General features: G+C 48.3%; 1 protein-coding gene across 6 annotated transcripts in view; it reads left to right on the top strand.

Annotated features, from left to right (window-relative positions):
- The window catches only part of SLC35F5 (solute carrier family 35 member F5), a 1,900,137-nt gene that overhangs the window by 858,059 nt on the left and 1,025,642 nt on the right, over positions 1-16,436 (top strand). The window lies entirely within an intron of this gene.

Here is a 16,436-nt window from a genome sequence, read left to right as displayed (position 1 = left end):
ATGTCGGGTTATTTCTGCGACCTCGTAGTCTATGGGTGCGGTCCAGTAAGAGCAATGCTTTATCACAGTCCGGGAGGAGGGTCTGGATCGAGGCAGGGATCCCTTTGATGCAGATGTTGTTCCTGCGGGCTCTGTTTTCCAGATCTTCCTTCTTGCGCTGCATGCTGCCAGTGTTATCCTCCAGAGACTGGAGTTTCCGTTGCAGCTCCGCAATCTGCGCGGAGTGTTCCAGGACTTGGTCTTCTGTGTCACCGACCCTGTGTTCTACCTCCTCCACGCGGTTCTCCAGACCCTCTATCTTAGTTGTGACCCCTCCCATAGAATTGCGGAACTCGACCTTGATGTCGGCTAGCAGGAATTGGGTGTCGTCTTTCGTGGCCCATTGTCCCTGGGGTTTAGAGGGTGAGGAGGGTTGGGTTGGTGGGGGGGGGTCCTGCTGCTTGGACTTCTCCCTCAGTTGCAATAAGTTCACTATGTCTGCAGATTTTGGACCTTTGTGTTTGGCCATTTTGGAGTCGGGGCCGTCTGTTCATGTAGGTGTAGGCAGTAGGCTGTCACTGAAGGGGGTCCACCGGGCGGTGGGGAGCAAGTGCTGGCCGAGTGTCCTGGCTTCCCCTGGGTGCGCTCGCAGCATCCAGTGTCATGACTCAGTGGATCATGTGGGGGCCAAGTATGATACCCCAGCTAATCGTTGGGTTGTAGCTTGTCCTGTTGCTTATAACCGTGGACCGGCCCGTCTGGTCGCCCGCTCCCCTTTGTTCAGCCAATTAGGGGCATCGCAATGATACTGTCACTGGGAGAGGGATGAGCGTAGGCCATGTCATGTTGCTCACAGACGCTCCCCGAAAGAGCTTGTTTCTTCCACTGTAGCTTGAGCGTGCGATATAGAGACGGAGCCCAGTAAGGTGGAATTCCAGACCAGAAGGCGGGGCGAGCACACCGAAGGGGGGGGGGGGTGAGATGGCTGTGGCAGGGTGTCCCCAGGCACGGAGATCCTTGGTGGTGTACCCCCGCCTGTTTTATTGCCCCGGTTGGGGGGTTAGCTTGGTGGACTGCAGGAGGACTAACCGTGATGTGTGTCTGGAGAGCGGCTAGAGATGACAGGAGTAGAGGCTCGCAGACCTTAAGAGGTTCCCTTATCCACTGTGCAAGGCTATTTAGAAGTACCTCTTACATATGGAACCAGTAGTAGGAAAGTTCTCTGACCGTAGAGTTCCTGGTGGATTATAGGGCGGTGCGTGAGGGCCGATGTGGGCGACAGCAATGATGGGGGTATGCAGTAGATTCAGCCAAAGGTCTCTGCCAGGTATTTTAAGGGTCGTGCTCTGGCAGGCTGGACCATAAGGTATCCAAAGTGCCCACTGTCAGGGAGACACAATAGAAGGGTATTGAAAAAAGTCTCACCTAGGCAGGTCTTACCCTGTAGGGAACGGCCCTCCGCCCCAGACCGTGGCCGGGCAACGCAGGACAGGGGCCAAGCCCAGTGTACCACGGGGGTGGGCCGGGATGGCGACTGGCACCCCATCAGTGTCCGGAAAGCCCTGTGGAACCCGCCTCCTTTACGGCGGTATACTGCCGGTTGGGCTGCTGAAGTTAGAACCCCAACAAGAGGAAGTCCGGGTAGGGGCACTGTGGGTCCTCCGTGCTCCCTTCTAAGTGGGACCGGCCCCAGCGCGGCTCCCAAGGCTTTAGCCGCAGGGCGTGATGCAAGGGGGTCGGTCGCCCAGCAGATGTTACAGGGCACGAGCCAATCCCCACGGGTCAGGTTGTCAGGAGTCAGTGTGCGCCCCTCTCCCGGCGGCCGAGGGGCTGCTTCAGTGCAGCGTATGTTGAGTGCCAGAGGGCAATGCTGATATGTCAATTTGTGGCGCTCTGGGCAGAGCCCGGGAGGACAGGTCTGATGGCATTGTGGGCGGCCAGCTGCGTGGTGGATCTGTTCACCGGCCCGGGCTTGATGAAATGTGCGGCTGGATCCAGAGGGCAGGCTGGACTCCTGCCTCTCGCCCCACAGCCTCAGTGGTGGCCCCCTCCGCTATATGAGGCGGTCTGTGCTGTTGGCGCCAGTGCGCTACGTGGCAGGCTTAGCCTGGGAGATTACTCCAGCCCGCTGGGTCTTCAATGGCGTCGGTACGGTGTAGAAGTGCTGGAAGCCCGGGTAGGGTCTGGCTGAGGATAAGGTGCTCTGTGTGGCACCTTCAACGAGACAGCACCGCCAGTGTAGGTGATTCTCGCTGGTCGATGAAGAAGCAGGGTTCAGGTCGTGGTCGGGCGCGATGAGACCGCCTCTCCTCCATCCTGCCTGAAGCAGGCACGAAGATGCCGCCGCAGGACAGAATGTGCTCCAGTACATCATCCCAATATATGCAGTTTCCGGGAGACAAGCAGGTCCATTTGGCTAAGGATTTTATGCAGGATATTATCGCTGCTTCAGGAGCCTTTCAGGCAGCGGCCATCTTGTGTGCTGCGCAATAGCGCCCCCCCGCCCCCGTTAACCATACTTTTAAGAACAGTGCATCACACATTCAAGATCAGTTGGAACTTTTGTAACTGTACACTCTTAGAATTACAGTTACCAACCAACTCTTTCCAAGTAAGTAACTTTTAAACACTTATTTTCTTTTCTAGGCAGAAGTCCCAATCCCTTGACAGTCTTTCCCTTATTCTTGGAGCATGAGAGTTCTCAGTGGCAGAAGGGGGGTGACTAGGACTGGTGACCAACAGGCAGTGTCAGAATAGGTTCTTTGGTAGTAAAAGTCAGAGTTCCTTAGAAAAACTGGGCAAACCGGTAAGTATTTCACTTAGTTCAAAGAGGGTCCAGGGGCTGTTACGCTCACCTGGCTCCCACAGGGGCGTCGATCTGAACTGGACAGCTGCGGTCTCCACCAATGTGACACGTAGTGCCGAGATGACGGACTGGACTGGCCCACCTAGCTTAGTTTGCTTGGCCCGTAGGAATATTCTTCTGCAAATGGAGAAAGGGAGTTTACCACCCGTGGAGTTGAGCGTTAACCCCCCCCTCATTCCCACTGTTCTCCCGACTGATCACCTTTGATGTCCCCTCTTATAGTCTCACCTGATGGTTTGGAAAGATGAGCTCTCCATCCTGCATTGAGCGCAGGGGCGCGTAAATAACCAGTTGCTTCACTGGCTCGAAGGAATTGGTGAGTTCCAGAACAATATTGACTCTGAGATTCCCGGCAAGATGCCGTAAGTATGTAGTTGGTAAGAGTTCAAATGTCTGACTTTCACTCTGCCCGATTCCTTGCAGGTTGCAGCTTGACCGTAGCGAAGAGTTCCTCGTGGCAACCGGTAATATTCAGGTAAGGATTTGTATTATCCAACACAGTTCGATTAAATAATGTCAATATGTAACCTGTTGCTTTCACCTTTTATTCAGGCGCTGAGAGAAAGTGTGAAGTCTCGGGGAATAATGCCTCTGGCGGTAAAATCAGGTAAGTCTATTGTGGTGAGGAGGTTTCCCCTTGTTTGTCCCTTTGTTTCACCTTGCTGTCCTTTTGTTTCCCCTTAGGGGCCGGGCTTCGGCGAGGATGCAGTGGAAACTGCGCCGACCCGTGAAGATGAATAGTACCCCCGGTGGTAAAATCAGTTAAGTCTATGGGGTGTAACTAATATTGCCTCTGTGTATTCCTTGCTGTTCTTGTCTTCCCCTCAGGTGCCGGAGTGCGGCGGGAACATGCAGAAGGGTGCGGTGGAATGTGAAGATGCTGCGAAGGCCCGTGAGTTCAGCGCGGCGCTGCAGCAGGCGAGGCGACGCGCATAAAATAACTTCTTTCTTCAGCTCGAAGGGGCGATGGTTCGGGAATTCAGGTAAGGATCAAAGGTATTGCTCTTGTTCTAACCTTTTCTCCTTCTTCCTCCCTTTTTCTAGGAGCTCCAGACTCGAGGCGGGCGTGGCAGAAGACTGGATACAGACTTGCAGGCACGGTGAACGTTACGCTGCTGGATGCAGAATAACGCGAAGCGTGTGCTGCTCTTCGGGCGTGGTTTAAATAGCCTCCAAAGTAGTCCCAAGTAAGTATTCCTCCCAAGCCCCACCCGAGTAAAAAAATAGTCCCTTCCAAGCCTCTTTTGGCTTGGAGCTCTTGCAGCATGGTCTGCATCAGGTAAGTTTGCAGCATGGTCTGCATCAGGTAAGTTTTAATCTATGAGCCTGGCGCCTATGGCGCCAGGACTGACTCTCCATATGAGCTTGGCGCCATAGACGCCAGGACTGCACCCAAATAGCCCCTAGCAGGGGTTGTTGGGCTTGCTTGGAATAACTTGATGCCTGCTTCCGGGGTTGCTGGACTTGGTCTGGGTCCCCGGGGTAGGCATCATGACAGGGGCTTCGCAGAGGACACCCTAGCAGGATTCGAGCAGTGGGACTGGGTGCACTGGACGAGGGACCTCCCAATCACAGAAAACACCACTTAACTACACAGAAATCCTAACAGGCTTAAGATAAGTACGTACCCAAGCCAACAGCGCCACGGTCGCAAGAGCTACCATCTTATCTCGCCTAGACTATGGCAACGCCTTAATACTTAGATCTAACAAAAATTGCTACCACAGCTACCAAGTCCTGCAAAACAATGCAGTGAGAATCATTAAGCAAAAAACTAGGAATCCGCACATCAGCGAAGCCAGGAAAGAACTTCACTGGCTAAAAATTGGAGAGAGTCCAATTTAAGTCCCTCACGCTCAAACATAGATGTATTTTTGGTAAAGCTCTTCCATATCTGAAAACTAAAATCATTCCATACAAGCCCGCCAGAGAGCTAAGATCAGCCGAACAAGGACTGATTGTGGCAGCTCCTTTCAGACTCAAAAACGGGGCGGGTAAATCCTTCCCTATAACTGTAGCAGGCCTTTGGAACAACCTCCCTTGCCAGATAAGGATGGAAGTCAAATACCAACGCTTTCGTAAACAACTGAAAACCCACATCTTTAAGTAATATACATAACACAACCTGACCAGTTAAATATGCAGCTCTAATGTCTTGTGCTACGTGTATTTTGTTTGTCATTTGTTTTTCGTGTTCTTGTCTCTGCGCCCCGAAGCTCGAGAGCTACGGCCGCAATACAAATAAATAAAATTAACATAAACGCACTACCTCAGCATTGAAGATTTTGCAGCAGTAGAACTTCAGGGTCTGCAGCCAAATACCCATTCAGTGGATTCCTTGTCATGGAGACTGAAAACAAGACCTCAGAATGGACTTTACAGCAGGGATCGATGAAGAATGCTCTAGGCAAGGTTTCCCTTGCGGCTGACTGCGTTTCTGCAGATTTGGTGCCTTTTCAAGGAGACAGAAGAAGACAGAAATCGCGCTTGAATTCTCGTCGCTTTAAAGGTCCAACACTCTTGTGAGGGGACTTTTCGGACTCGATTCGTGTCTCTGGAGATCCACCAGGATGCCCACAAAGTTTCCGCGAGATTCGTATTTCGGAAGACCGTGCAGTGCACGATGGCTTGAGGTCCCACGGTATTGGGTATTGCAAGAGTGCAAGTTCGCAGCAACGCGTGGGATGGCTCAACATGCAGGTCTTCTTGAGTCTATGGGTCGGGGTCATCGTTTTCGGAGTCCCCAGGTCGACTGGAAGGAAGGGCTACAGCAGGCTCCGGTTACACAGCAGGCTCTTCGGTCGCTGGAAATCGTTTCCGCCGCTTTTATTTCACCATCTTCTTCGGTTTAAGTTCCAGTGGTCGACATCTTTAGCTTCCAGGCTCGCAGTATTTATCAGGAATTATAGCACAACCTCTGCATTCTCTCCCTGCATTTTACAAGAAGGGGCGGTCTGGTTGTCCAATCAGGACAGCCAGCCCCCCACTGGGATTTGTCCCCATTCAAGCAAGGTGTAAGACACAGGCCTGGGGAGTTTTGGACTTCTCCCTCACTTCCTGCTCTTACAGACAGACTGTAGCCTTGGCGGGGAGTCCTGGGGACTCCTGCCGAATACAAAAATCACACAAAGGAATTTCCCACCCTGGATGTCAGTGGAAGGAACAAGAAACATCAAGAAACCCTAAAATGGCAAAAAAGACGACTGGGGCCATTTTGGTAAAAATTGACACCCTTGGGTCCCTTTACTGCAGCTGTGAACACAGCCCACGGAAAAGGTGCACCAAATTAATACAAGGTACTACTGCCACCAGGCGTTGAAGGTAAGCTTGTCACTGTAACAGAAGTGTTTGTTTTAGTGTGAAAGGGGATACATTGTATCTCCCCAGCACTCCACATAAGGTGGGGTGTGCTGGTTTCACTAAATAAAATGTAAAAGTGATCCAAAGATCCTTTCTACCCTTGGGAACTGTAGTTCACGCAAGGTTAGCACAAGAAAGCTAAAAAAGGGGCCCCCTAGGACAACCCAGCAACAACAGGCACTTATTGCCAATAAGTTGTTAAAGAGAATAAGACACTATGGAGAGTCTTAAAAATGACAGAGTGTGGAAAAAGGTTCCCACTCACTGAGTTATTAATGACAAATATCCCACTAATAAAGCAAAAAGTTCTGGGGTTGAACCAGGAAAGGAAGATTTACTAGTTCTGTTCAAATCTTACCTAACTGTATGAAGGGCTATGATTAATCGAAGAAGCCCACCAGGGATGCCCCACCGTTGCAATTTCACCCAAAGCAAATTTCAGTCTACCGCATCAAAGGCGGCAGACAGAACAATAGTTATAAAAAAACTGTGATTCCAAACCTGGCTCATACCAAGCCATTCAAAACTGTATTGTGATTTTTGCGGATGGGCTAATGTCCTGTATAATTTACAAACTGAATTAGCACTAAATTGAAGAGACCAACCATCTAGCAGAGTGTAAGGAGTCAATACAGCGTTACTACATTGGTGGGACAAGAAAATACTTCTTCAAAATGTGCCAACCACTGGGACTCCAAAATGGAGGAAGTTCTGTGATGAGCCTGAATACCTTGAGTTTCATTAATAAAATTCCAAAAAGCTCTAGTGTCTTTTTTTTCTCATGGTATTAAACATAGCTTCTGCATTTAACTGCAATAAAGCAGCTCGATTACACCTTAGCCATGCCCAATACGTATGCTGAATGCTCTTAATCAAGAGCTTCTGCTCTGCAGCACTTTTAGTACGAGCCCTGATCTCCGCACAAATAGTCCTTTTTTTATTTTTAATGTATATATTTTTTTTTTGGGGACTGTGGTGTAATCCTATGCCCGGACGCGTTTCCTGTTCACTTTAAACCCTAAAGAGGACCATCTGATATTATTCAGAAGGGATTGGACAATGTTGGACAGAAAAATAATAAAATTGTCAATCCATCCAAGTGTTGTTCAAGCACTGCAGAGCCGATGAGTTTTCTTTGTCAACCCGGCTAGGATTCCAGGTAATAAGGTTTCCAGCAGGGTTGCCAAAACACAGAAGGGCTGTTTGTTACAAGGACAGCACAGGATACAGAGTAAAAAAGTGAAAATGGTTGATAAATAGCTATGGTCACTAAAATTATTCTCATAAATGAATAAACAAAGACAGCAATAAAACAGTGCTGGGCTCACGTAAATATAGCTGATTGAGCCCTTACATTGCTCCAAGTTGGCATACCAAATTCATCTCCCCTCGCACTACCATTTAACATGGTCAAACGCAAACCCTGGAGATTTTGAACCCAGACGTTTCCATAGTGCTTCTTCCCCAATGGAAGCTGAGAACTGCTCATATGAGTTTGAATAGATATGCAACTAGCGATTAGTAGGTCGCCCAATAAAATTAACTGGCTGTCTTTATTCTGATCCAGTCAGTTATTGACCACTGCAAACTAGTGCATCAATAAAGATGTCAGAGGGAATCAAACCATTGTGCCAGTATATGTTCAGAACCGGTTTGTCCCCGACAACCTATAATCGCTATCTAATGTGCACAACCAATAATCCAAACATTGGTGAATTCAAAGTCAGAACAGATGTAGGACTAGAAAGATTTACCATTGTCAACAGCCCCTCATAGGGCCATCCCATTGCACCTTTCTTTGCCAATTGAGAAGCTATTACATAACCATCTAGTGCAGGGCAGTGCAATAGCCAAGTCTCTTGCAAAGCTATCAAGCAGTGGTTTTTCAGCAGTCTTCCAATATCAGGATTGGATAGCAACACTTTGTGCCCCGTAGTATTCCATGAGAGGACAGACAGCTGAAAGCTACCAGAGCCGATATCGGGAATACGCAGTTCTAGTAACTGCTGGGAAATCTACTAAACGAGATGTAAACAATTGCAAATATGGTTTCAACCCATTGCCCGGAGGATGCTGAATTTTTCTCGGGTATTCATTTTCTCTACAGAGGGCAGTTACCATGTCCTTAAGGGACTTTTCCTTCTCAAGTATCTTAGATTAATCTGATATTGACTCTGAGTATGGCGAAAGATCAAAACCTGTCGAACTTATGACATGCAGTTCAGTAAAGAGATGGTCCAACAGAAGCCTGGGTTTCAAAAAAAGAATGACTCTGTTTTTCTTTGACAGGCATAGAACAGACAATCCATCAAGATCGACTGATGAAAGAGCTTTCAAATGTGGAAAGGACTGCAACAACCCCAATACAGTAGAACAATTCAGCACTATGTCCTTGTTTTCCGGTAGAACACGTTCAAGCAAAACCAACTATGCTTTAAAATCACCTGCAGACTGAATAATTTGAGAGGAGAAATGTGCCCCCTGCCTCGACTCACAAACAGATTTAGTTAGATTAGAGGGAGCCACAGGAGCCCTCACTTTCAGGGCGCCACGCAGTGCATTGGGGGCGGTTGAGAGCATATGGGGAGCTGCACTCTGAGATGGGTTGGCGGCATGAGGAAGCAAACAAAACAATTGCAAAGCATTCGGGACCAACTCTGAAAGAGTGGCAAGGGGCTTCAAAATCAAAGGGGGTCTGATGTGAGTCTCCCCTTGTTGCGTGGAAGGGCTGTTTTGTATTAAATTGGATCCCGAGTGCCCAACTAAGTACCCAAGCACTTCATTTATCTCCCCTACCAACAGATTATGAGAAACGGTATCCTGCCAGGGCTTCACCTGCGAAGATTAGTCAACGTATGCACCATAGCGGAGCCCGCCCAGGGTAAAGTCCCACATGACACATTAGTGGAAGTAATCAATGGGGGGGGGGGCAGTGACCAAAGAACTAATCATGCATCCTGGGACCTCCCACCCAAAACACCCGAGGTAGACACAACTCCTACATGCAAACTATCAACAGGGGGTTTTAAACCTACGGAAATAGTGGCGTGTACCATGTCTACTGAGGAGAAACCCAAATGATTTGTTTTCAGTTTAGTTTTACCATGAGGTTTTTTCATCAAAGTACGAAATAATTTTTTAGAGGCTTGTGTGTTCTTATTTGCCAGCACTATATTTTTTATCTTCTGTGTATGTTTACCCGATTTACTCTCCCCATGGGAAAGGGCAGACTTCTCCACAGTGGTAGACAGTAGATCAAAACTGTCCTGAGTCATCAAAGACCCCTCAGTAGGTTTATTATTCGCCCCAACCACCAGCTCAGTTACATGCTGCCCTACAGTCAGATCAACCATCTCAGGCACAAAACCTGCCTGAGGTGGGAAGTGAGCTGGTGGTGCAACCAAATCGATTTCCAAATTCTAGGATGTGACATCACTTGTTTCAGACGTTTACCTTCCTTGGGGGGGCTCGCGTATAATTCTTCACAAACAATGTCAGAAATTACGAGTGTGAGATGTAGAGACGTTCGACTTGGATGGAATAGAGTCGCCTTTTGTTGACCCCTCTATTGGACCAATCCTCAGAAGAAAGTCACTTGCTCTAGTGTGGAGCTTCACATGCTCAAATTTGAAAAGGGGGGACTCCACTTATACAGAATGGATCTTCGTTTCTGCCTATAAACCCTCAAATAGCAAGTCCCACACAGATCGTTTTTTTTTTCGTTCACCCAAAGCTTCTGGGACTGAGAAGCCGTCCAAACCGTTTGAGTGTTTAAATGTCGCAGAAATTCATCTCATTAGAAATGAGGTAGATGAAAAGGAGGAAAATGAAGAATCAGATTACATATGATCCTCCCTATGGATATTTGGGTGCACCGTTCCAGTATTTAGTGGGAGATCATCAATATCAAGGTCAGAAAGTGCTGCTTCATGACCTACCTTGTTGGCTACTTGAATTCCGAGGGCCGTGACACCCAAACAGGGAAAAAACTGTTAATCATCCCTCGACTACGGGGTTTATTCACAATGTTAGTTGGAATGGCATCCGCTAGTGGGTCCTCCCTCAGATCATTCAGGGCAATACCCATTAGCACACTCTCCAATGGCGAGAGTGGCAATTGCAGTAAAGGAAGCGTTACGGCCAGCAACATATCTTGATTGGATATGGGGGGATAGGTGGTACCCATGTCCTTTTGCAGAGTCGAGCCACTCCGTAGGAACATCATTTTGACCAAACAGTAATTACCAGCGATTTCCAAATAGTCGTATTGGCCTCTTGGAACAAACGTATAATTTAAATAAATGCAGGGATAGCACCGCGATTGGCACAGTGTTAGAGTTGGACGAAGAGAAGAGGGCTATGGAACCAGCGCTACGTAGCCGCAGCCACACTCCCTCTCTCTATAACCAACTGTTCATTCAAGTAATTTGACACTGTGATACGAAGCAAAGTTTTGACCTTGGTGTTTTGAATAGACCCTGACCTCCAAGAGTCAAAATTGTTGTGCCACAGTTGGACAAAGCCGAGCACTCAATGGAGTCGCTTCACTGCTGCCGACTCTCGTCACGCCTGAACACAACTGTACACTTGCACTTGACTTGGAGAACAATTTGCAAACGCTTTGGTTCACGCAAGGATAATGACGAGAGTTCCTTAAAGGGACAGCGTCTCAACTTCACATCCACTGCAGAGCGGGAAGATAGGAACAACAATGCTTCCACCAAGTCAGCACGGCATAACTGAACACTTGAGCAAAACATTGGATCACCTCTGGGTGCGGGTTGTCGTGTTTTAGCCCGGTCCTCTTGGAGTGGAGGTCTAACCTTCGGTTCTGATGGCATTGAGGTTGAGGTAAACCTTGTTGAATCTTTACCTTAATCTTTTCTCTGGATCTGAGGCTTGGCTCCCTCAAAGCGATCTTGTGAGCGCATTGCTCAATGGTAGGTGTTAACTGTTTCGGTGGCTTCTTTGATGGTGGTCTCGTGTGGTTTGTACCATGACCATATGTAGGTTCGGGGCAAAGAATTCACAAAATGCTCCAGTACAATAATTTCCTTTGCCTATTTGTAGTTCTTATGCCCCAGCCACTCGTTCAGCAATTCAATCAGCCATTAAAACCTCTTCTAGGGAGTCCCACCTTGTCGTAAGTGTAGATATCTTCATTCTCAGTAGATAATATTCCCGGCCCTTTCACATTCTATACAGGATTCCCCTCTTTAGTTGATACGGAGTGGATCAGTCGGGGTTCAGTACTTGAAAGGCCTGTTGGGCCTCGCCGGTAAGAGGTGCGATGTACTCGGTCCAGCGATCCTGATGCCCTATCCAGCGCTCTCAGCTACCTGTTCAAAATTACAAATAAATGCTTAATTATCCTCGCCCGTTCTCAACCTCTGTTGAACCGTGGGTGGTGCCACTGTGTGTCCTTGTCTCTCAGCTTAGGCTCCTCTGAGGGCATTTAGGGTCTCTTGGTGTTCACAGCTGATGGCCACTTGACCCTCCACCAGAGCTTTTAGCAGTTCTACCGTGGGTACTGGGGTTTAAGTCCTTAACAGATGTTTGAACTGGGAAATTCCAGAGGAGTTAGGAGATCCTCAGACAAAGATGAGAGACCTGTCTGAAACTTTACATTCTGCCAGTGGTGTGGATACATCACCTGAATTAGAGTTTGTTACACATGATCCGGCAGATCACGTGGATTCAGGGTACAGAAATCTGATGAGTAGGGTGATTGAATATATGGGTTGGGGAAGAGCTTCGCCTACGTTTGAACAGGATGACATGACGGATATTATAGTCAGAGGACCCCAGAAAGATCTGGTACTCCCCTTTCATAGGGCGTTACAAAGAACAGTGGAGAGAAACTGGGAGAAACCAGATAGCATTGCTGCAGTAGACAATAATCTCCCAAAAAAGTACAGAACTTCGACTTCTGACCCAGAATACCTGAGTAGACACCCTACTCCAGAAAGTTTGGTAATTCAGGCAGCTACTACATCCAGGCAGACAGCATACCCAACCATACCTCCAGACAGGGAGGATAAAAAGGTTGATGCCTGGGCTCGTAAAGTTTTTACTTAGAGTAGCATGGCCTTGAAATCTACCAATGTCACCTGTACCCTGGCCAGGTTCACACATACCATGTGGGAATGTATTTCGGCGGCGGCTGAACATATTCCGGAAGGCGAGGAAAGGGAAGCCTTTCTCAATATAGTCAATGACGGTAAGGAGGCAATGGGGGGGAATGCCTCCAGTCTGGACTGGATACTGCTGATAGTATTAGCAGGTCCCTGGCTTCAAGCATAGTGCTATGCAGATTTGCGTGGTTGAGGAAGTCGGGGTTTATACCAGATGTGCAGGCCAGCTTCTCAACATGCCCTTTGATGGCTTGAGGCTGTTTGGTAGTAAGACTGACGAAAGCCTGGAAAAACTACAGACCTTGAAAGCGGCAGCAAAGTCCCTTAGCGTTCTTTTCGTTACTACTCTTCGGTTAGTAGAGGAAGAGGACAGGCTTTTAAAAGGGGCAAAAGAAATGTCACTCGTGGTGGACGAGGAAGAACGACAAAGCCATCTTCAGGAACGGCACCCTCAGCCGCTCCTCCAGCCGCCTCCAAATCTCTCTGAGGTCTTATCATACAAAACACCAGTGGGAGGCAGAATCTCTCAGCATCTAAAAGAATGGCGAGGCATTACTTCAGATGCTTGGGCTCTGGAAACAGTAGCCCAAGGTTACTGCCTTCCCTTCCTAAAAAGACCTCACGATCATCCACCGGGAGCCAGCTCTACCAAGATTCCAGACACGCTCCTTTGGCAGGAAGTTATAACCCTGCTAGAGAAAGGTGCAATAAAACGTGTACCTGTAGCGGAGAGGAACAAGGGTTGGTAGTCCCCTTATTTTCTCATCCCGAAGAAAGACGAAGTACTGAGACCCATCTTGGACTTAAGAAAATTGAACAAGTTCCTCAGAAAGGACAAGTTCAATATGGCAACCCTTTCTCAGATCCTACAGGCTCTCCAACTCCAAGACTGGTTGGTGTCATTGGACCTTCAGGATGCTTATTTTCATGTGCCAATCCATTCCAAGCACAGAAAATACCTGAGGTTCGCAGTTGGCGGTTCTCATTATCAGTTTCGAGTTCTGCCATTCGGGCTGACCTCCGCTCCGAGGGTTTTCACCAAACTGATGGCGGTAGTAGCAGCGGGTCTCAGGAGAGGGTGGATTCACGTCTACCCCTACCTGGACGATTGGTTCATCAGAGCACGTTCTTCGGAACAAGCTCAAGAACATCTGTCGATCACCTGCCACTTCCTCCACAAACTGGGCTTCTCCCTCAATTTCAAGAAGTCCCACATGATACCATCCCAACAACTCCAGTTTATCGGAGCAGTCTTGGACACTTCCTCGGGCAAAGCCTCGCCGCCCGAGGTGAGAGCTCTCCACATACAGCAGATGGTAACAAAATTTCAAAAAGCCCAGCATCTGCCGGCCTTCGATTTTCTCAGGTTGCTCGGCCTCATGGCATCCTGCATTTTTCTGGTGCCAGAGGCCAGGCTGAGAATGAGATTCCTTCAATGGGCCCTCAGAACTCAATGGTGCCAATTCTCAGGGAATATGTCAGATCTTCTGCAAGACCCGAGCACAGTTGTTCAGGATCTATCATGGTGGGCTTGGAACGACAACATCCTCAAGGGAGAGTCTTTTTGGCAACCATGGCCGGAGATAACAGTAGTGACGGACGCCTCACTCACGGGGTGGGGAGCACACACCAACGATCTGACAATCAGCGAACGTTGGTCTCCATCGGAGTCCAAACTACACATCAACCTGTTGGAGCTGAGGGCAATCAGACTAGCTCTGAAGGCCTTTCTGCCCTCCATACAGAGAAAGAATGTCCTGATAATGACGGACAACACAGTGGCCATGTACTACCTCAACAAAAGAGGAGGCGTAGGATCACTACCTCTGTGCAGAGAAGCGATGCAGCTCTGGTTCTGGGCAATACAAGAGGGAATCTTTCTATCGGCAGTTCACCTAGCCGGAGAGCAGAACACGGCGGCAGACGCTCTGTGCAGGCAGAGCAGTCTCCCACGAGTGGGAGTTAGCTCAGGAAGTCCTTTTAGAGATCTTCACCCTTTGGGGAACCCCTCAAGTGGATCTGTTCGCAACCTCGGTGAACCGAAAGTGCGATCAGTATTGCTCAAGGGAATTTCCACCGAGAGGAGCTCTAGGAGACGCGTTCGTAGTGGATTGGGATTTTCCCCTGCTGTACGCATTTCCTCCAGTCTCCGTGATTCCTCAGGTAATCAGGAGGTTGAGAAGGTTCAGGAAAACCATGATCCTAATTGCCCCGGATTGGGCCAGGAGAACATGGTACCCGGACCTTCTGGACATGTCCATCTGCCCTCCAGTACGTCTTCCACAAAGAGAGGATCTTCTCTCGCAAGAGGAAGGTCGGGTTCTCCATCTAGAGGTCAACACGCTCAACCTTCATGCATGGTTTCTGAGAGGTTGAGATACAAGGATTGGGATCTTCTGGATGACGTAATGGAGATTTTGCTTTCGGCCAGAAGGCCAGCAACAAAATCTTTGTACCGGTGTCGTTGGAATAAATACAGTAACTGGTGCAAGGAGAAAGATGTGGACCCTTTTCAATGTAGCACAGCAATGGTGCTTTCTTTTCTGTTACATCTAGTGAATCTGGGGCTCCAGATCAAAACAATCAAAGGATACCTTGCTGCGCTTTCCATTTTTAAGCGCTCCTTGGAAGAAGTTTCTTACTTTAAAATACCATTAATAATACTGTTCCTGAAAGGACTTACAAATGTATATCCAGCAATACCATTTCATGTTCCAACTTGGGATTTGAATTGAATTCTTAAATTTTTAACATGTATATCTTTTGAGCCTCTGTACTCATGTCCATTGAGGCTTCTAACACTAAATACTGTCCTTCTTGTAGCATTAACATCAGCCCGCAGGGTTAGTGAACTACAGGCTCTCTCATGTAAACCTTATAAAGACAAAGTAGTTCTGAAAGTCAAACCATCTTTCTTACTGAAAGTAATTTCCGAATTCCATTTTGTCGCAGAAAATTGTTTTACCAACATTTTATCCTCCTCCTCATCTGGGAAAAGAAGAGGAAAGATTACATAGGCTGGACCCTAAAAGGGCCCTCAGCTTTTACATTGCAAGAATGACGAAAATACGCCAAGACTACCAACTTTTTGTGGGCTACACAGGTCGTAATTTGGGTTTGGCGGTCACTAAACAAACCATATCTCGCTGGATTATTCTAGCTATATTGGAATGCTACAGATTAGCAGGGAAAGACCCACCGGATGGGCTTCGGGCTCACTCTACAAGGGGAATGGCCACTTCTACGGCTTTGAAGAGGGGCGTCCCGGCAAAAGATATTTGCTCAGCTGCAACATGGGCCTCAATACATACCTTTACCAAACATTACTGTTTGGATACCTCATCCTCAAATGAGGGTCTATTTGCCAAAGCGGTTCACTCTGTACATGAAAACTAAAACTATTACTTCCGCCTCCAAATTGATCACTACTACGGGAGTCTATCACAAGATGAGGAATACTTGGGAGGACACAATTCATTCGAAGAACAAGTTACTTACCAACTGTAACGTTCTTTCGACTGGATGGTCCTCCCACGTATTCCTCATCGACCCTCCCAACCTACCCCGCAGTATAGTTTATACTTCTTACAATTTCCTCTCACGATGGGCCTATCAGTCACAACATACGCCTACATGTTCCACGATTAATTCCTCAAAAACAGAACTGAAGCCAGCGGGTGCGGCTCGAGCCATTTATACCATCGGTGACGTCGACACGGTACGGAGCCCGTCGAGGGACATTCGACGCCACAGCCTCGAGCACAGCGCCCTCTGCCGGAAAAAAAATTATGATGCAGCAAAGCTGGCGAAACGAATTATCACAAGATGAGGAATACGTGGGAGGAACATCCAGTCGAAAGAACGTTACAGTTGGTAAGTAACTTGTTCACCTCTGGCCAGAAAAGGTACTCAGAGGCATCGTGTGACAGAAGGTAGTGTCTGCATTTTCATTCAAGGCATGCGAGGGGATTTCAGGGGCTGGGCCTCCATCACCAAAGCCCACTCCCCACCTACGGGACAGGGCTGGCACTGGCTTTTGCCCTAGTAGGCCCCCTACCCCAGATTGGGTGGGGTCCCTGTTCCCCCTCGACCCCACA

Source organism: Ambystoma mexicanum, chromosome 9 (assembly GCF_040938575.1).
Source record: "Ambystoma mexicanum isolate Mex_15411 chromosome 9, UKY_AmexF1_1, whole genome shotgun sequence".
NCBI lineage: Eukaryota > Metazoa > Chordata > Amphibia > Caudata > Ambystomatidae > Ambystoma > Ambystoma mexicanum.
Note: the sequence above shows the minus strand (reverse complement) of the source record. Positions and strands in the feature narration are given on the sequence as shown.